The 21,251-nt window shown below is 42.6% G+C and overlaps 1 long non-coding RNA gene across 2 annotated transcripts; it reads right to left on the bottom strand.

Moving 5' to 3' along the window:
* Nucleotides 1-4,884: 4,884 nt before the first annotated feature.
* LOC127341060 (uncharacterized) lies at nt 4,885-6,819 on the bottom strand. 2 transcript variants are annotated; one of them, XR_011754670.1, is made up of 3 exons: nt 5,785-6,819; nt 5,588-5,673; nt 4,885-5,273 (listed from the first exon to the last, which is right to left on the bottom strand). It is a non-coding gene; the product is annotated as an uncharacterized lncRNA (long non-coding RNA). The 2 variants fall into 2 exon arrangements; XR_007875154.2 differs by having other exon boundaries at nt 5,597-5,673; nt 5,785-6,814.
* Nucleotides 6,820-21,251: the final 14,432 nt, after the last annotated feature.

Raw genomic sequence — 21,251 nt, 5'->3', positions numbered from 1 at the left:
TTTTGAAAATACCAAAGCAAATGGAATGAAAAAATGGAATAAGTGCCTCATACATTGTTGGTCAACACAAATATTAACATTCAGGGATGGCGTAAGTGAGACCAAGTCCGATGCACAAGAGATTGATATTTGTGCTATCTTACCAGGCTCACTTACGCCACCCCCAAGTGTACGGTGACCAAACATTTTAATCATCGGCAATTTTGAAAATACCAAAGCAAATGGAATGAAAAAATGGAATAAGTGCCTCATACATTATTGTTCAACACAAATACTATGGTCAGAAACCATAGTTGCAGTATACACCGTAGTATAATTTGCAGAAGGGCCCCCTTTGCCCGGCCGCCATTCCGTGAACGGGTCCTTGACGACACAACAACGCCGATCTGCCTCTCCGGCGCAGAACCACGACAGTCCCAGCCGCCTCCCTTGCGGCCACAAGGGAGGCGGCTTGGACTGGCGTGGTTCTGCACCGGAGAGGCAGGTCGGCGTTGTTGTCTCGTCAAGGACTCGTTCACGGAACGGCGGCTGGGGAAAGGGGGCCCGTCTACAAAGTATATTGCGGCGTATAGGTGACCAAACATTCTAATCATCGGCACTAAAATGGAAGAAAGAGCCAAGTGGTATCTCAACTAGATATCATATGACTCATACTTTGTTGGTCGAAAGAAATATTAACATTCCGGGATGGGGTCAGTGAGGCCAGGTAGGATGCACAAGAGATTGATATTTGTGCCATCGCACCAGGCTCACTGGCCCCACCCCAGAGTGTACAAGTGACCAAATAATTTAATCATCGGCACTAAAATGGAAGAAAGGCCAATGCAATTAAGAAGTAGCTAGTATGAACTAAATGGAATGCCTCATACTTTGTTGGTCGAAACAAATATTAACGTCCAGGGATGGAGTAAGTGAGGCCAGGTGGATATCTCTATTTTCATCAAAGCCAACAAGAAATAGAAATTTATCATTACTCAGTTGAGTTCAAAACAAAGCTGGGGTACCATAAGGGATTACTCATCACTTGGTAGTAACCAAGTGATGCTGGCAAGAGAGAGGCCAAGCCTGAGCTAGTCAATTCAGTAGAGATGGATATGCATAAGTAAGCAAGAACACATAGCCTATCCAAGTTAACCAGATAAAACCAACCTTGACAGCCAACTTAATAACCTAGCATCACCTAGTCTTTTAAACCATCAGAAACTTCCCATTTTCTTCAAAGGATACCAAAGTGGCATTCATTTACATGATTCCCTGCTGTGAATATCTCTATTTTCACCAAAACGAACCAATTATCCAACTATGAGATGCAACCAGTGGCACTAGCAAGAGCTAATGAGGTCACAACACAGCATAAGCATAGCACCAGTCCTCATCTCCTTATACAGGTTCAGACTTTGGATTTGTTTCCAACAAAGGTTGGAAAACAAATCAAATCCATTTAGTACCAAGCATAGCACCAATTAATCAAGCAATATGGCAGCATCAGTAACAAGCATAGCACCAATTAATCAAGCAATATAGCAAGATCGAGAATAAGCATAGCACCAATTAATCAACTATAGCTCCATCAGTAACAAGCATAGCACCAATTAATCAAGCAATAGCAGCATGACCTGCACATGACACTTCACTAAAGCCAAAGCTTCAGTAAAGCACTTAATCAAGGCTTTCAAGCAGTGCTTGACAGGCAACAACTGCAAGCAATGGGATCATAATTCAATCCATGTGCACATACCAGATAAATGGCATCAATTAACAACAACTTCTCCCCCTCTCTGTAATTAGCACAGCAGCATTTCATCGAGCACAACAGCAGCACAAAATCACAGCAGCATTTCATCAAGCACAACAACACCACAAAATCACAGCAGCATTTCATCGAGCACTTTGTGTTCGCGCGGGAGAGGAAGAGGGAGGGGAGGGAGCTCACCGACGACGACTGCAGGTGTGGAGGAGCTCACCGACGACGACGGCAGGGGTGGAGGTCGCGGCAGCTCCACCACCTTGACGCGGCGGCGGGTCCTCCACCTTGACGCTGCGCCGGCCCCTCCTCCTCCACGCCGCAGCGGCTTGTGCTGCTGGTGGCGGGGATGGGTGGAGCGTGGCGGCATGCGGCCCTCACGGAGGAAGGTGGTGGCGGCGGCGACGGCGATGACAGCGCTCGCCATGGAAGGCGGCGGTGCGGGGAGAGGGGAGAGGGGGAGAGAGTGGTATACGGGCGAGGGAGGGGTACGGCCATGATATAGGACACGTTATTTCTGTGGCGCACCGAGGCCAGTGCGCCACAGAACACGTTATTTCTGTGGCGCACCTAGGCCAGTGCGCCACAGAATACGTTATTTATGTGGCGCACCAAGTGCAGTGCGCCGTAGAAAAAGTGAAACCAATGATTGGGCGTGACAGGGTGTGGGCCCCACCAAGTTTTTGTGGCGCAGTGTTTCGTGGTGCACCACAAAATTAAGCTATTTCTGTGGCGCACCTTGCCTGGTGTGCCACAAAATAAATTTCTTTGGCGCATTTTTAATGGTGCGCCATAGAACTAAGCTCCGCCTATAAGGGTTTTCCTACTAGTGTAGCCAACTGTTATCCCGTGAACTACACAGGGCTTGGCCGTACAATTCACCTCAATTCACGTCATTTCACTTTCAACGGAGGCAGCCTCGGCATAACCTCTATGACGCTTGTTTAGAGGGAACCCATACTAAGATACATAAATTTCCAGCTAAGCCCTACCCATAATCAGGTATTGTGGGGGTACTCAAAAATTGGAATGGTATCGCATCCAACTCAATCATCAGTTTTTAACCATTTCACCAAGTCAAAATCATGTCATATTCACCTTCAAAATCTTTCAATGGAAATGACTCATCATTCCAAGGTTTTCACCATCATCATTTCACAAACACATGTTCCCATCTAGAGTAGTCAATTTTAGTTTAGCACTAGCATCTATGTATGAGGGGTGCTAACTAATTTGCTTTGCTTCTAGGCTAACTTTGATACTCTTGTACTAATCTCATGCTAACCAAGTGAATCATGAATCAAAAAGTACTTTGATAATATAAAAGTAAGTGAAGCTTGTAAAGTAAAACTAGGAAATAGGATCATGAACATAAAGTAAATGGGGTAATGCCTTGCTCATGGTGAGCTTTGCACTTTGCAAGAGTATTATCTTGCCTTGGTTGGGGAATTGGTCAAAGTGGTCTTCTTCTCCTTGGAAGTAGACCTCCTCCTCCTCTTGATACTCCTCGGTACTAGCATCTAAAATATGAATACGGGGTATACAATCATCATACTAAACTTATGTACTAAACTAAGCACACACATGAGTCACACAACTTAAGCTAGCATCACACATTACTATTAAGTTGGTGGAGGTGTTTTCTTATTTAAGAAAAATAATTTCCTCTCATACTAACTTAGGTGTTACTTTTAATTACTTAGAGAAATAATTTCCTCTCATTGTCTTATTAAGATTTAATTTCTCTCATGAATGATATATGACCTAGGTTGACCAAAGTCAACCTCTTCATACTTATCATTTAAGACAATGATTTAAATGAAGTGAAGCACCTCATACAATTTAATCCTAACATGGTAAAGATTTAATATCATCAAACAATTCATATGAGACATAAATGACCAGAGTCTCTACCTCATGTTGAAATGTTTGTGACAAGATTTAAATGAGAGAAAAACTCCCATATGATTTATTAATAGTTTTGGACAATATCTTTGACTAGAAATAGCCATATAGTCCTTTAATTACACTAGGCCATGATCATTCAAGTAAGCATGACATATTTTTGCAGAAACAATTAGTGCAAGTGAAATGTGATTTATAGGATTTGGAATTAACTCAAAAGCATTTGTGGTTGATTTTTAATAATTATTCTAAGTCACAAAAGTCCCTGACTTGTTTATTTTTCTACTTTAATTCTATAACAGATCTAGGGTTCAAACCAGTGGCATTGTGTAGACAAAACTCTAATCTTTCCAAATATATAAAATTTGTAAAATTTGGCCAAGTAGATTTGTCCCTATTAAATTTTGAAGTTAACATCAGATTGTAATATTTATCTATTCTGGAATTTCGAACTTGAATTTCGTGGGCTGGCGGGAACTAAACGTGCTGTGCAGAGAGAGAGAGAGAGAGAGATGGGCCGGCCCAGTATCGCTACGGGCCAGCTGACAGCGTGGTGGCCACGTGTCAGTGGGAGTTTGCCAGCGAAACGGTGCGATGAGTAAGAGCCGTGCGATTAGAAGTGCATCGCACGGTCGAGGGAGGTCTTCGTCTCTGGCGAGAAGGGGACTCACCGGCGGCGGAGGTAGGGGGTCGGCGAGCTCGTCGGAGCTCCGGCGGTCGTCGGAGGTGTGCGCAGGGACATTGTCATCGATGAGGAAGCCGATGGTAGCAGTTGCGTCTCCTGCGGCGGCCTCCTTCTCCGGTGATCTTCGGCGACGGTGAGCGGCAGCGAGCTTGCAATTGGAGCTATCTGGTGGCTAATCGAGCAAGTGCGGTGGTCGAGGCGAGTCAGTGTGAGGAGGGGAAGCTGGTGGTGTGATCGATTTGAGGAGAGGGCACTACTATGAAAAGGCTTACCGCCGGCACACTGAAAAGGCTTACCGCCGGCACTTTCGTATTCGCCGGCGATCACCTCGCCGGTGGTAATGGCCTACCGCCGGCGCATTGCAAATCGCCGGGGGTAACCCAGACTACCACTGGCACCTCATCCAACTTGTCGGGGGTATTATTTACCGCCGGCACTTTCCAATCCGCCGGGGGTATTGAGTTACCGCTGGCAAACAACCCTATGCGTCGGCGGTATATATTTTAGGATTTTAAAAAAATCTGACGTGAAAACACAAAACCCTCAGATAAAGAATAAAAACAAATTCAATCTTTATTTAAAAAAGGCTTATATTTCAGAACAACGGTACTAACAAAAAGGTCCATATTAAAAAAACATAGCCTACAAGAAATTTAAAAGAATCTCCTAAAGTTTTTGTGCTGCATAACAATGCTCTCTTGCAGTGAAAGTTTAAATAAATATGAAACTATTTACTGCACTTTACTCTCGGACTGCTATGTACAGATCTGTACCTGGCATTGAACAAGTTAACCCCTTATTTTGACAATCATATAACAAGATGATCATAAACAGAACGCTGCTATAGAAATTCTAACTGTCACATTGCTGCGACTGATAAACAACAAACAATGGATTCGAAGAACAAGGCCACAGCTTTCCGTTCTTCTCCTCGTTATCCTGGAATAAGACCAGAGCATGGTCAGATGGTAACAGTAGCACAAGTAAGATAGAAATCCATCTTTCAAGACAAAACAGAGGCAAACTAACTTAATACCACAGGTGCAAGCAAGTTCAAAACAAGCAAGATAAATGAAACGAATTTGTAATCTAACAGCAATCTAGCATTAATAAATAATGACAGGATAGCAATCTAGCATTAATTGTATGCCGCCGAATTCTCAACGTTTTTAACTAAACAATGATAACCCAAGTAACAGGACGCTTTGCATCAACGAATCGAACCACAGCGAATCGAATCAAAGAGAACATGCCTATTTCACCTTGCAGATAAGCTGGTACTCCTCCTTCTGGACGCGCTCCAGGCTGCCCTTGCCGGCCACGGCAAAACCCTAGGTACCTTAACAAAGAAACTGGAATCAGAGCATGTACTAGTACCAAATCTTGTCCTAATAGTCAAAGCGGCTGCTCTACCGAAGCACGGATGGAGAGTGAATGTAGAAGCTGGTACCTTTAGAGCCAACACAGACAAGGCCCTGGACGGCGGCGTCTCCGGGACGAGCAGCTCAACTTGGTGGTCGGATCGGAGGTATGAGAAGTCACAACAGTTGAATATAAATCATGTAAATTCTAGAATTCATAACAATTCTACAACAACTTAAATTAAGCCCCTACACCCCACAAAAAGGAAGTGTCCAGATCATGTAAAAGTTGACTCTCAAGCATGGTACATACAGCACCAGAAGCCCTGATAGACAAAACTCAAGAAGAACCAAAGCACTTGTCCGATCCAGGATCCAAAATGCAGTAGTAGTAATAAAACAAGAAGAACAAAATGGAGTCTTGCTGATTCGCGTCGTCATGTACAGCGTGTTTGGCTACTCTGGGGATAGGGAATGGGAATTTGGAGGAGGGAATTAGTTGGGGGATAAGAATTGGGAAGATGATTATTATTCCCAATCCTGCATATGGTATGCCGGACCATTTAATTGTCAATTAGCATCAGCAGCAAACGCCGGACCTAGCTGGCCCGACTGTGTACAGCTCGCTGACTTTCGCCCAATTCAACGAATCTCCCCACCAATCCAGCCCAATTGAACGAATCTCCCCACCAATCCAGCCCAATTGAACGAATCTCCCCACCAATCCAGCCCTCCCGACCCGCCCAATTCACAGCCCCGTGCTCCCTCGCGATCGAGGCGAGCAGAGGCGCACGGTGGAGAGATCTAGAGATACCCCGATTCCGAACCGAGGCTACCTCATCTACGCATCGGAGATCCACGAGACGAGTCTCGCGATCCAGCCGGTGCAGAGGAGGGGACGGGGACAGGAGGGAGGGTTGAGGATGCATACCTTGCGGACGTAGACGAGGGTGGTCATGCGGTCGCCGAACGCCATGGCGGCCGGCGGGGCAGGTAGATCACGGGGGAGGGCAGAAAGAGAAAGGTGGAGAGAGAAGGAGGGAGAAGGACCTGGCGAGAGAGGAGGGAGGCAGGCTCGCGAGGCGGGGCCACGATATCTCCTTTGACAGCGCGTGGGTCGAGCGAAATACCCCCGACGAAAAAAATCAGTTGGTGCCGATGGTAATATTTTGCCTGATTGGCCCGCCCAGTGCACCTAATTCCTGGCGTGCGCGCCTCATTTTTCGCCGGCGGTAGCTCGATTTACCCCCGGCGAACCTGAGGGCTTTTCGCAAGCGGTAATGGCTGACCCATCTGGGGGCTCTAGGCCAACTTATCCCTGGCGCTTTCTGGCCCATTTCGCCGGCGGTAAATGGCATATCCCTGGCACCTCTAAGCGTACTCGCCGGCAGTAACGCGAGGAGGTCCTAAAAAATCTTACCGCCGGCCACTTTGAACTTGATTCGCCGGCGGTAATAAGTGCGGCTATAAGGGTTTTCCTAGTAGTGGGGGTGCCCTTTTTATAGCAGCGAGAGGTGGCCGTGGCGCTCGGATGAGGTAAGCCATGGCGTCGGCGGTAGGGTGGCGCAGGGGCACTGGCGATGACGCTCACTTGCAGGCGACGTCCTTGCGGTGCTGTAGCGCGTGATTGTAGGGAAAATGAGGGACAGACGCGACGGTGAGGTTGACAGAAGCTTGCAGGTCCGTGGCGGGTTGCGTCGACGGTGACGATGGCCACGGCGTCCCTGCGGTCAAACGGCGATGTCTGCGAGTCTCCTGGAGGTCTGGCGCGGCTACTGGCGAGCGGAGCAGGCAAGTGGAGGCGAGACGCGTCGGGTGTCGTCACGCTCTGGCGTGTCCAGGGTGCTCGCCGTGCGCGCACTGGCGCGTGCGTGTGCACGTCTGGGCGCGCCTGGCCACGTCGAGTTCTACATGTTGTGATGGGATTTTTCGTCGAGGCTGGGTCTGGTCGTGCTCAGGGGAGTGAGAGGGGTCTGTTTGACATGGTGGAGCAGGCTGGAGAGGAAGGGTGAGGGCAATGGCACGGGGTGGCCATGCCATGCCACGACATGGTCATGCCCTTGTCATTTTGATCAAGTGGAGGGGCTGACAAGAGGTGGTACTGGTGCTGCGAGGTAGAGAGGGTCTCCAGAGTATCAGAGGAGGGCCAGAGTATCAGAGGAGGGCCAGAGTGGACTTGGTCTCCTCCAAAACTCAGCATGGGCTTCATTTGATTCTCTGCCCAAAAGGTGTTTGATCAAATGCCCAAAAGAAAAATATTTTTGAATTTTGAAAAGATTTTTGGTGGATTGTAATCATATATTATTTGAAGTATATTGGTGGTGGTGGTGGTCAAAATGGTGCTGATTTGCAAAATCACATATTGCATGTGATCTTACATATGTTTCAAAGTCTCCACTTTGCTTGCTTGCCATTTGAAATTGAGATAGAGTTTGGGGTGGTGGTTTTGGGCATAGTTGTTCTCCTTGATGTTTTCTTGGATGAGGTGCAAAGAGTTGGCAAAGTGTAGAAGGGAAAACTCAAAAACCAGGGGCTCAAAGTGGGCATCAGGCTAAAAATGTCACATGTTACCATAATTGCATGTGAGGTCAAATTTGATTCAAAATTGATTTTATTTGAGTTTCTTTGATTCCAAAAGTGTTAATAAGTGTTTAGTATCCATTTACAACCAATGGTGCAAACCAAAATGGTCTAGGTTAAGAATTTGCAAAAATGGCATAAGCCATATGTGTGTGTTGAGTTGATTTTTATATTTTCTTTTCTCTTTTCTTTTTCTTTGTATTTGGATGATCAAGAGATCATGGTTAGGGTTTTAGAGTAAGTGTAATCACACAAGCAAGCATCATGGCAAAATGCACCCTCAAATAATTAATAAGGTGATCTATATGCATAGTCCTATATGATGAGAAAAAGTTTTTGTTGGTTCTAAAATTTTGGATTTTTGGAACTCTCTCTCTTTCTTTCTTTATTGATAACTTGGGATGTTACCATAGTATTCCATATTCATCGGATCCCAACAAACACAACATGTAGCATTACAAATAGATGATCTTGATCATGATAGGCAGCTCACAAGATCTAACATGATAGAACAATGAGGAGAATACAACCATCTAGCTACTGCTATGGACCCATAGTCCAAGGATGAACTACTCACACATCAGTCCGGAGGTGATCATGGTGATGTAGAGTCCTCCGGGAGATGATTCCCCTCTCCGGCATGGTGCCGGAGGCGATCTCCTGAATCCCCCGAGATGGGATTGGCGGCGGCGGCGGCGTCTCTGGAACTATTTCCGTATCGTGGCTCTCGGTAATAGGGTTTTCGTGACGGAGAGTTTAAGTAGGCGGAAGGGCAGAGTTGGAGGCGGCGCAGGGGCGCCACGCCATAGGCCGACGCGGGCCCCATGCTGGTCGCGCCGCCCTATGGTTAGGGCGCCTCATGGCCCCACTTCGTATGCTCTTCGGTCTTCTGGAAGCTCTGTGGAAAAATAAGACCCTGGGCGTTGATTTCGTCCAATTCCGAGAATATTTCCTTTGTAGGATTTCTGAAACCAAAAACAGCAAAAAATAGGCATTGGCGCTTCGGCATCTCGTCAATAGGTTAGTGCCGGAAAATGCATATAAATGATGTAAAGTGTGTATAAACATGTGAGTATTGTCATAAAAGTAGCATGGAACATAAGAAATCATAGATACGTTTGAGACGTATCACCCATAAGAGATCTTAACCTTGGTGCCAACCGGGCGATCTTTCCCGTCCACACTTCCGTGGTATGAGGCCCGGTATAAGGTCCTAGCCAATCATTACATTCCTCTGCGACCTCGCACACCCACCCTTTGTTGCAATTCCGACCTTGGGTCCTCGCCGGTCAGCGTATCCATTGGATACCATCCGACCTCGACTACTATCAGGTTTCGCGACCATGATACCTTCGCCGGTCGTTGCAACCCCTCATAGACTGCATTACCATGGGGAATTAGAATGGGATACCCACCCACAAGTTGTTCTCTCGAGATACAACTGCTACGGTAAGCGCACCCGTTGATGTACGAGAGGAAAGAATACAACTGACTACTCCGTCCCACTCCAGATCTTATGGTTAACACGGGTCTTACGGCACAAGAATCAGTAGACAACATTTGTTGTTAAACCCATTGCAATGGATCCTCCACCATACTCATATCATGGTTCCATTGCCCACCACATGGTCATATTCATAGTTATGAAAATAGTATTTTTGCTTTTCATGCAAGAGTGATAAGTATAGTACTTTGCAAATAGTTTGGTAAAAATACTCAAAGTGACATGAGAAAGCGATGAACTTTCCTTTCTTGACTGCAAGATTATGCAGGAAAGGTCTTCGATATGCAATAACTGCAAATTCTGAAATAGGATCATCTAGTAAGGATGATGTTTAAAAGATTTTCAAGGAGGCAATAGTGCATAAGTATGAGATGCAATCGCTCTAAGCGTGCCCTAACCCTGATGATTTAGGATTAGTGAGTTGGTATGCTTGGTTTTGGGTGTGTTGTAGTTTTAGAGTGATTCACAAACAAGGTTCTTATTAAGGTTTGGTTACTTGGTATCATAAACAAGTAGTGCAATACATCACAACAATTATATTCCTAGCACACAACAATAAGATTTGGTATAGTCCTAACATGTAATGAAAAGTTGTTGGTTTTAACACTAGATGGCATGGTTAATGATTACTCATCATATACTTCAAAAGAATTACTTTTGAAGAACATGTTCTTTGATAAAGAACAAGTATGAAAATTGGGTTTGTGGGGTTCTATGGTTTCCTATGGTTCTAATTAGTTTCTGGAGTAAGGATTAGATGGATCACAACAATGTTGGATTCATCAGCAACTAGAGCTTATATGGTTTTAGTAAAGCACATCTTAAGCAATTAATTATACATGGTTGTTATCAAGGTTGGTATATCTTGCTGGTGATAGCTGGCTATTGTCTATAGGTCCTATTAGGCAGGGTTGATGATGACTCTTTAGTTTCTTCAAAAGAATAACTTTTGAAGAACATGATTCGTAAGGAATAAGAAGTATTTCAATTAGGGCTTAGGTTGTCTAGGGTTTGCTATTGGATCCACTAAGTAAGGAATAGTTAGTTCTTAAACAGGATGGTTCATAAATATCTAACAGTAGTAGGGTTTAGTGTGTATGGTATATGATGCACAATATTGGGCATGGTTGCTATCAGGGTTCATCACAATGGTGTGATGCTAAATATTAATAGTTAGTGATGGTGGCTTTGGTAATAGGAACTAAGGTTTTACACTTGGTTAACCCAATTTGATCATCTGGTTTCATTTGGATGAGAACATGATATACCAATTTATTAGTGATAGGGCTCCTATATTTTATGTGGACATGGACATGCATTTCTTTGCTAATTATTAATCTATGAATGAAAATAAAGTATCATGCTCAAATGTTATAACCTAGGGTTTATGTTTAGAAGAAATTTGGGGTTCACATAAAATAATAGAGTTAGGGTTCTTAATAGGATTTAGGGTTTTAGGGCTCTCACATGAAATGATAAGATTATGGTTTTATTCAATATGGAATTAGGGTTTCATATTTGTCATACAATTTTTAAAATAATAAATTGATTATAAATTTGAAGTTCTTAATAACTTTGAAATAAAAATAATAGGGGACTTGGCATTTTATTATTTTTAAAGAATTAATAATTAAGATAATAATTATTCAGGGTTTAAATACTTCTAATAAGGATTTAATAATATAATGATAAAATAAAATTTGTTCTAATGTTTTCTTTATTTGCTTACTGGTTTTTATTTATTTTAGAAAGTTTTCCTAATTATTGAATTTTAATTGAATTTAGATAAAAGAAAAAGCTTAAATAATAAAGGTTAAACAATTAAATTTTTATTTAAAATAAATTTTCATATTATATTTTTATTGGATAGAGTTTATTTTTATAAGACTTTTGATATCTGATTTTTTCTGAGTTAAAATGAATTTTCTATATTCTTTCAAAGTTGTAGATATTTTCTAGATTTAAATTTTAAAAGTAAAAAACTAGAGTTACCCGGCCAGAATACACCCACAGTCAATGACTGGTGGGGTCCTGGCCATGTCACATGCCACAATGGCTTTGACCGAGGTCAAAATCGCTGATGTGGCATGGCTCATGGTGGCCGGCGGGCATTGAACGACGGCGATGATGTTGGGCTACTCCCGCGGACGAGCGACTACACCTAATCGACACAACGCGATGTGGTGAACGATCTAGTGGTGGCGTCGCTCCGATTCGGTCACCAGAGCGTGGTCGGCGACGAGGTACCGTGGCGGCGCTCACGGGCATACGGCGCGACGACGATGCAAAGGGAAATAGAGGGAGGCGAGGCTACTGGGAGGACCGTGAGCTCACCAGGAGCACGTTGGTGTGGTCGGCGAGGCTTGGGAAGGTCTCAGTTGACGACGAACGGCAACGACTGGTGGTGGCCGGCGAGGAAACGACATCGCGATTCGATGGCCTCGAGGTTTCCCGGCAAGCGTGCGTCGACAATGAGGTAACTGGAGACGAGGCGGAGATCTAGGGCTTCACGGCGATGTTCGGGGTGGCTCCAAACGACGGCGATGGTCGGAGGCCGGGTCGGCTAGGGTTTCAGTTTGAGAAGAAATTGGAGCAGAAGAGGAAGAAATCCGAGCTAGGGTTCGTCCATGAGCTTTTATATGGCGCAGGAGCATGCCTAGCTAGTCACACCATCGAGCAAGGAGAGGTCGCCAGTGTTGAGGAGAAGAGGAGCACGACTTCGTGCTGTCCTCCATGCGTGAAGAAAGGATGAGGATGGCCCCCTCCCAGATCTTTTTGACGAAGGGGTACGTGGGATGCTTGGTGGGCTATTGGTGGGCTGCTCCTGGGTGGTTTCGGACGGCGTGGACGAGCTGATGTTGGGCTGTTCAATGGCTAGGTAAGCCTGGTAAGCCCTTTTCTATTTCCCTTTTATTTCTTCTTTGCAATTTCTGTTTTCAATTTCATATTTGAATTCTAATTTAAATTTCAATTCTGTTTGAAGATGTTTCTTTCAATTTTTAATTAGGACTTAATAACAATGATCACTACATTGTTTTGTTGTTCAGAACAAATATTTAATATATTTAAGATTTATTGCAATTTTCATTTAGGTATGGTTTTATATATTCATTTGGATTTCCTTTTTCTTATAGAATCAAATCTGTTTTGAATTAGTGGAGTTAATAATTTCTACTCCAAGTATTTTAGAAGTTATCATTGGGACTTGACCTCTTATTTGAGAAGTTGGTCACTTTCATATGATCTTATGTGAGCACTTATTTGTTAAGGTCTTGTAAATTTTATTATAATCCTATTTCAAGGTTATCACTAGTATTATATTTTAATAACACCTTGAAATACCTATAATAGGTATTACTCTCATCATGGTGGTCTTGGTTATAAGGATAAGTGGTTGATCACCACACATGGTTTAATTATAAGGTTTAGCCCTAGGTTTTGCTTATGTTCAATAATTGGAACATAAATTTTAATTAATGTGCAATTCTAGGATTCTAATTATATTCACCTAATGGCACATGGTTTGAAACTCAAATATGACATAGGTTTTAATTGTGATCACTGATACGTCTCCAACGTATCGATAATTTCTTATGTTCCATGCCACATTATTGATGTTATCTACATGTTTTATGCACACTTTATGTCATATTTGTGCATTTTCTGGAACTAACCTATTAACAAGATGCCGAAGTGCCGATTCTTTGTTTTCTGCTGTTTTTGGTTTCAGAAATCCTAGTAACGAAATATTCTCGGAATTGGACGAAATCAACGCCCAGGGTCCTATTTTGCCACGAAGCTTCCAGAAGACCGAAGAGGAGACGAAGTGGGGCCACGAGGTGGCCAAACCCTAGGGCGGCGCGGCCCCTGCCCTGGCCGCGCGGCCCTATGGTGTGGGCCCCTCGTGCCCCCTCCTGACTTGCCCTTCCGCCTACTTAAAGCCTCCGTCGCGAAACCCCCGGTGCAGAGCCACGATACAAAACCTTGCGAGACGCCGCCGCCGCCAATCCCATCTCGGGGGATTCAGGAGATCGCCTCCGGCACCCTGCCGGAGAGGGGATTCATCTCCCGGAGGACTCTACGCCGCCATGGTCGCCTCCGGAGTGATGTGTGAGTAGTCTACCCCTGGACTATGGGTCCATAGCTGTAGCTAGATGGTTGTCTTCTTCCCATTGTGCTTCATTGTCGCGTCTTGTGAGCTGCCTAACATGATCAAGATCATATATCTGTAATTCTATATGTTGCGTTTGTTGGGATCCGATGAATAGAGAATACTTGTTATGTTGATTATCAAAGTTATGTCTATGTGTTGTTTATGATGTTGCATGCTCTCCGTTATTAGTAGATGCTCTGGCCAAGTTGATGCTAGTAACTCCAAGAGGGAGTATTTATGCTCGATAGTGGGTTCATGTCTCCGTGAATCTGGAGGGGTGACAAGAACCTCTAAGGTTATGGATGTGCTGTTGCCACTAGGGATAAAACATTGGTGCTATGTTCAAGGATGTAGTCACTGATTACATTACGCGCAATACTTAATGCAATTGTCTGTTGTTAGCAACTTAATACTGGAGGGGGTTCGGATGATAACCTGAAGGTGGACTTTTTAGGCATAGATGCATGCTGGATAGCGGTCTATGTACTTTGTCGTAATGCCCAATTAAATCTCACAATACTCATCATAATATGTATGTGCATGGTCATGCCCTCTTTATTTGTCAATTGCCCAACTGTAATTTATTCACCCAACATGCTGTTTATCTTATGGGAGAGACACCTCTAGTGAACTGTGGACCCCGGTCCAATTCTCTTTACTGAAATACAATCTACTGCAATACTGTTCTACTGTTTTCTGTAAACAATCATCATCCACACTATACATCTAATCCTTTGTTACAGCAAGCCGGTGAGATTGACAACCTCACTGTTTCATTGGGGCAAAGTACTTTGGTTGTGTTGTGCAGGTTCCACGTTGGCGCCGGAATCTCTGGTGTTGCGCCGCACTACATCCCGCCGCCATCAACCTTCAACGTGCTTCTTGGCTCCTACTGGTTCGATAAACCTTGGTTTCATACTGAGGGAAAACTTGCCGCTGTACGCATCACACCTTCCTCTTGGGGTTCCCAACGGACGCGTGTTGTACGCGTATCAAGCACTTTTTCTGACGCCGTTGCCGGGGAGATCAAGACACGCTGCAAGGGGAGTCTCCACTTCCCAATCTCTTTACTTTATTTTTGTCTTGCTTAGTTTTATTTACTACTTTGTTTGCTGCACTAAATCAAAATACAAAAAAATTAGTTGCTAGTTTTACTTTATTTGCTATCTTGTTTGCTATATCAAAAACACAAAAAAATTAGTTACTTGCATTTACTTTATCTAGTTTGCTTTATTTACTGTTGCTAAAATGGCTACCGCTGAAAATACTAAGTTGTGTGATTTCACAACCACAAATAATAATGATTTCTTATGCACACCTATTGCTCCACCTTCTACTACAGCAGAATTCTTTGAAATTAAACCTGCTTTACTGAATCTTGTTATGCGAGAGCAATTTTCTGGTGTTAGTTCTGATGATGCTGCTGCCCATCTCAATAATTTTGTTGAACTATGTGAAATGCAAAAGTATAAGGATGTAGATGGTGACATTATAAAATTAAAATTGTTCCCTTTCTCATTAAGAGGAAGAGCTAAAGATTGGTTGCTATCTCTGCCTAAGAATAGTATTGATTCATGGACTAAATGCAAGGATGCTTTTATTGGTAGATATTATCCCCCTGCTAAAATTATATCTTTGAGGAGTAGCATAATGAATTTTAAACAATTAGATACTGAACATGTTGCTCAAGCTTGGGAAAGAATGAAATCTCTGGTTAAAAATTGCCCAACACATGGGATCGACTACTTGGATGATCATCCAAACCTTCTATGCAGGACTAAATTTTTCTTCGCGGAATTTATTGGATTCAGCTGCTGGAGGTACCTTTATGTCCATCACTCTTGGTGAAGCAACAAAGCTTCTTGATAATATGATGATCAACTACTCTGAATGGCACATGGAAAGAGCTCCACAAGGTAAGAAGGTAAATTCTATCGAAGAAACCCCTTCCTTGAGTGATAAGATTGATGCTATTATGTCTATGCTTGTGAATGATAGGACTAATATTGATCCTAATAATGTTCCGTTAGCTTCATTGGTTGCACAAGAAGAACATGTTGATGTAAACTTCATTAAAAATAATAATTTCAACAACAATGCTTACCGGAACAATTCTAGTAACAACTATAGGCCATATCCTTATAATAATGGCAACGGCTATGGTAATTCTTATGGGAATTCTTACAACAATAATAGGAATTCACCCCCTGGACTTGAAGCCATGCTTAAAGAATTTATTAGTACACAAACTGCTTTTAACAAATCTGTTGAAGAGAAGCTTGGGAAAATTGATATACTTGCTTCTAAAGTTGATAGACTTGCCTCTGATGTTGATCTTTTGAAATCGAAAGTTATGCCTAATAGGGACATTGAAAATAAAATTGTTACTACAGCAAATGCCATCCAAGTTAGAATTAATGAGAATATAAGATTAATGGCTGAACTGCGTGCTAGGTGGGATAGAGAAGAAAATGAAAAACTAGCTAAAGAGAAGAATGTCGCTAAAGTTTGGACTATTACCACCACTAGTAATGCTAATGCTAAACATGTTGCTGCACCTCCTACTAATACTAATAAAAGAATTGGTGTTAGCAATGTTTCCACTTCTAATGCAAAGCGCGAGAAACTGCCTGAAACTGCTAAAACTGCTGAAACTGCCTGTGATAAAACTGCTGAAATTTTTTCCAACATTGGGGATGATGATCCCATTGCTTTAGATTATAATGGTTTAAATTTTGATGATTGCAACATCTCTGAAGTTATAAAGTTCTTGCAAAAACTTGCTAAAAGTCCTAATGCTAGTGCTATAAATTTGGCTTTCACGCAACATATTACAAATGCTCTCATAAAGGCTAGAGAAGAGAAACTAGAGCGCGAAGCCTCTATTCCTAGAAAGCTAGAGGATGGTTGGGAGCCCATCATTAAGATGAAGGTTAAAGATTTTTATTGTAATGCTTTATGTGATTTTGGTGCAAGTATTTCTGTTATGCCTAAGAAAATTTATAATATGCTTGACTTGCCACCGCTGAAAAATTGTTATTTGGATGTTAATCTTGCTGATCATTCTACAAAGAAACCTTTGGGGAAAGTTGATAATGTTCGCATTACCGTTAACAATAACCTTGTCCCCGTTGATTTTGTTGTCTTGGATATTGAATGCAATGCATCTTGCCCCATCATATTGGGAAGACCTTTTCTTCGAACTGTTGGTTCTACTATTGATATGAAGGAAGGTAATATAAAATATCAATTTCCTCTCAAGAAAGGTATGGAACACTTCCCTAGAAAGAGAATGAAGTTACCTTTTGATTCTATTATTAGAACAAATTATGATGTTGATGCTTCGTCTCTCGATAATACTTGATGCACACTTTCTGCGCCTAGCTGAAAGGCGTTAAAGAAAAGCGCTTATGGGAGACAACCCATGTTTTTACCTACAGTACTTTGTTTTTATTTTGTGTCTTGGAAGTTGTTTACTACTGTAGCAACCTCTCCTTATCTTAGTTTAGTGTTTTGTTGTGCCAAGTAAAGTCGTTGATAGAAAAGTTCATACTAGATTTGGATTACTGCGCAGTTTCAGATTTCTTTGCTGTCACGAATCTGGGCTAAATTCTCTGTAGGTAACTCAGAAAAATATGCCAATTTACGTGAGTGATCCTCAGATATGTACGCAACTTTCATTCAATTTGTGCATTTTCTTTTGAGCAAGTCTGGTGCCATTTTAAAATTCGTCAATACGAACTGTTCTGTTTTGACAGATTCTGCCTTTTATTTCGCATTGCCTCTTTTGCTATGTTGGATGAATTTCTTTGATCCATTAATGTCCAGTAGCTTTATGCAATGTCCAGAAGTGTTAAGAATGATTATGTCACCTCTGAACATGTTAATTTTTATTGTGCACTAACCCTCTAATGAGTTGTTTCGAGTTTGGTGTGGAGGAAGTTTTCAAGGATCGAGAGAGGAGTATGATGCAACATGATCAAGGAGAGTGAAAGCTCTAAGCTTGGGGATGCCCCGGTGGTTCACCCCTGCATATTCTAAGAAGACTCAAGCGTCTAAGCTTGGGGATGCCCAAGGCATCCCCTTCTTCATCGACAACATTATCAGGTTCCTCCCCTGAAACTATATTTTTATTCCGTCACATCTTATGTGCTTTGCTTGGAGCGTCGGTTTGTTTTTGTTTTTGTTTGAATAAAATGGATCCTAGCATTCACTTTATGGGAGAGATACACGCTCCGCTGTAGCATATGGACAAGTATGTCCTTAGTTTCTACTCATAGTATTCATGGCGAAGTTTCTTCTTCGTTAAATTGTTATATGGTTGGAATTGGAAAATGATACATGTAGTAATTGCTATAAATGTCTTGGATAATGTGATACTTGGCAATTGTTGTGCTCATGTTTAAGCTCTTGCATCATATGCTTTGCACCCATTAATGAAGAAATACATAGAGCATGCTAAAATTTGGTTTGCATATTTGGTCTCTCTAAGGTCTAGATAATTTCTAATATTGAGTTTTGAACAACAAGGAAGACGATGTAGATTCTTATAATGTTTACAATATGTCTTTTATGTGAGTTTTGCTGCGCCGTTCATCCTTGTGTTTGTTTCAAATAAACCTTGCTAGTCTAAACCTTGTATCGAGAGGGAATACTTCTCATGCATCCAAAATACTTGAGCCAACCACTATGCCATTTGTGTCCACCATACCTACCTACTACATGGTATTTCTCCGCCATTCCAAAGTAAATTGCTTGAGTGCTACCTTTAAAATTCCATCATCCACCTTTGCAATATATAGCTCATGGGACAAATAGCTTAAAAACTATTGTGGTATTGAATATGTACTTATGCACTTTATCTCTTATTAAGTTGCTTGTTGTGCGATAACCATGTTTCTGGGGACGCCATCAACTACTCTTTGTTGAATTTCATGTGAGTTGCTATGCATGTTCGTCTTGTCTGAAGTAAGAGAGATCTACCACCTTATGGTTAAGCATGCATATTGTTAGAGAAGAACATTGGGCCGCTAACTAAAGCCATGATCCATGGTGGAAGTTTCAGTTTTGGACATATATCCTCAATCTCATATGAGAAAATTATTAATTGTTGTTACATGCTTATGCATAAAAGAGGAGTCCATTATCTGTTGTCTATGTTGTCCTGGTATGGATGTCTAAGTTGAGAATAATCAATAGCGAGAAATCCAATGCGAGCTTTCTCCTTAGACCTTTGTACAGGCGGCATAGAGGTACCCCATTGTGACACTTGGTTAAAACATGTGCATTGTGATGATCCGGTAGTCCAAGCTAATTAGGACAAGGTGCGGGCACTATTAGTATACTATGCATGAGGCTTGCAACTTGTAAGATATAATTTGCATGATACATATGCTTTATTACTACCGTTGACAAAATTGTTTCATGTTTTCAAAATCAAAGCTCTAGCACAAATATAGCAATCGATGCTTTTCCTCTATGGAGGACCATTCTTTTACTTTCATTGTTGAGTCAGTTCACCTATTTCTCTCCACCTCAAGAAGCAAACACTTGTGTGAACTGAGCATTGATTCCTACATATTTGCATATTGCACTTATTATATTACTCTATGTTGACAATATCCATGAGATATACATGTTACAAGTTGAAAGCAACCGCTGAAACTTAATCTTCCTTTGTGTTGCTTCAATGCCTTTACTTTGAATTATTGCTTTATGAGTTAACTCTTATGCAAGACTTATTGATGCTTGTCTTGAAGTGCTATTCATGAAAAGTCTTTGCTATATGATTCACTTGTTTACTCATGTCATATACATTGTTTTGATCGTGCATTCGCTACATATGCTTTACAAATAGTATGATCAAGGTTATGATGGCATGTCACTCCGAAATTATCTTTGTTATCGTTTTACCTGCTCGGGACGAGCAGAACTAAGCAGGGATGCTGATACGTCTCCAACGTATCGATAATTTCTTATGTTCCATGCCACATTATTGATGTTATCTACATGTTTTATGCACACTTTATGTCATATTCGTGCATTTTACGGAACTAACCTATTAACAAGATGCCGAAGTGCCGATTCTTTGTTTCTGCTTTGTTTTTGTTTCAGAAATCCTAGTAACGAAATATTCTCGGAATTGGACGAAATCAACGCCCGGGGTCCTATTTTGCCACGAAGCTTCCAGAGAAGACCGAAGAGGAGACGAAGTGGGGCCACGAGGTGGCCAAACCCTAGGCGGCGCGGCCCCGCCCGGCCGCGCGGCCCTATGGTGTGGGCCCTCGTGCCACCTCCCGACTTGCCCTTCCGCCTACTTAAAGCCTCCGTCGCGAAACCCCCGATCGAGAGCCACGATACGGAAAACCTTACCGAGACGCCGCCGCCGCCAATCCCATCTCGGGGATTCGGGAGATCGCCTCCGGCACCCTGCCGGAGAGGGGATTCATCTCCCGGAGGACTCTACGCCGCCATGGTCGCCTCCGGAGTGATGTGTGAGTAGTCTACCCCTGGACTATGGGTCCATAGCTGTAGCTAGATGGTTGTCTTCTCCCCATTGTGCTTCATTGTCGGGTCTTGTGAGCTGCCTAACATGATCAAGATCATATATCTGTAATTCTATATGTTGCGTTTGTTGGGATCCGATGAATAGAGAATACTTGTTATGTTGATTATCAAAGTTATGTCTATGTGTTGTTTATGATCTTGCATGCTCTCCGTTATTAGTAGATGCTCTGGCCAAGTTGATGCTAGTAACTCCAAGAGGGAGTATTTATGCTCGATAGTGGGTTCATGTCTCCGTGAATCTGGAGGGGTGACAAGAACCTCTAAGGTTATGGATGTGCTGTTGCCACTAGGGATAAAACATTGGTGCTATGTTCAAGGATGTAGTCACTGACTACATTACGCGCAATACTTAATGCAATTGTCTGTTGTTAGCAACTTAATACTGGAGGGGGTTTGGATGATAACCTGAAGGTGGACTTTTTAGGCATAGATGCATGCTGGATAGCGGTCTATGTACTTTGTCGTAATGCCCAATTAAATCTCACAATACTCATCATAATATGTATGTGCATGGTCATGCCCTCTTTATTTGTCAATTGCCCAACTGTAATTTGTTCACCCAACATGCTGTTTATCTTATGGGAGAGACACCTCTAGTGAACTGTGGACCCCGGTCCAATTCTCTTTACTGAAATACAATCTACTGCAATAATGTTCTACTGTTTTCTGCAAACAATCATCATCCACACTATAGATCTAATCCTTTGTTACAGCAAGCCGGTGAGATTGACAACCTCACTGTTTCGTTGGGG

Source organism: Lolium perenne, chromosome 3, assembly GCF_019359855.2.
Source record: "Lolium perenne isolate Kyuss_39 chromosome 3, Kyuss_2.0, whole genome shotgun sequence".
NCBI classification, from domain to species: domain Eukaryota; kingdom Viridiplantae; phylum Streptophyta; class Magnoliopsida; order Poales; family Poaceae; genus Lolium; species Lolium perenne.
This window is presented reverse-complemented; position numbering and strand designations above follow the sequence as displayed.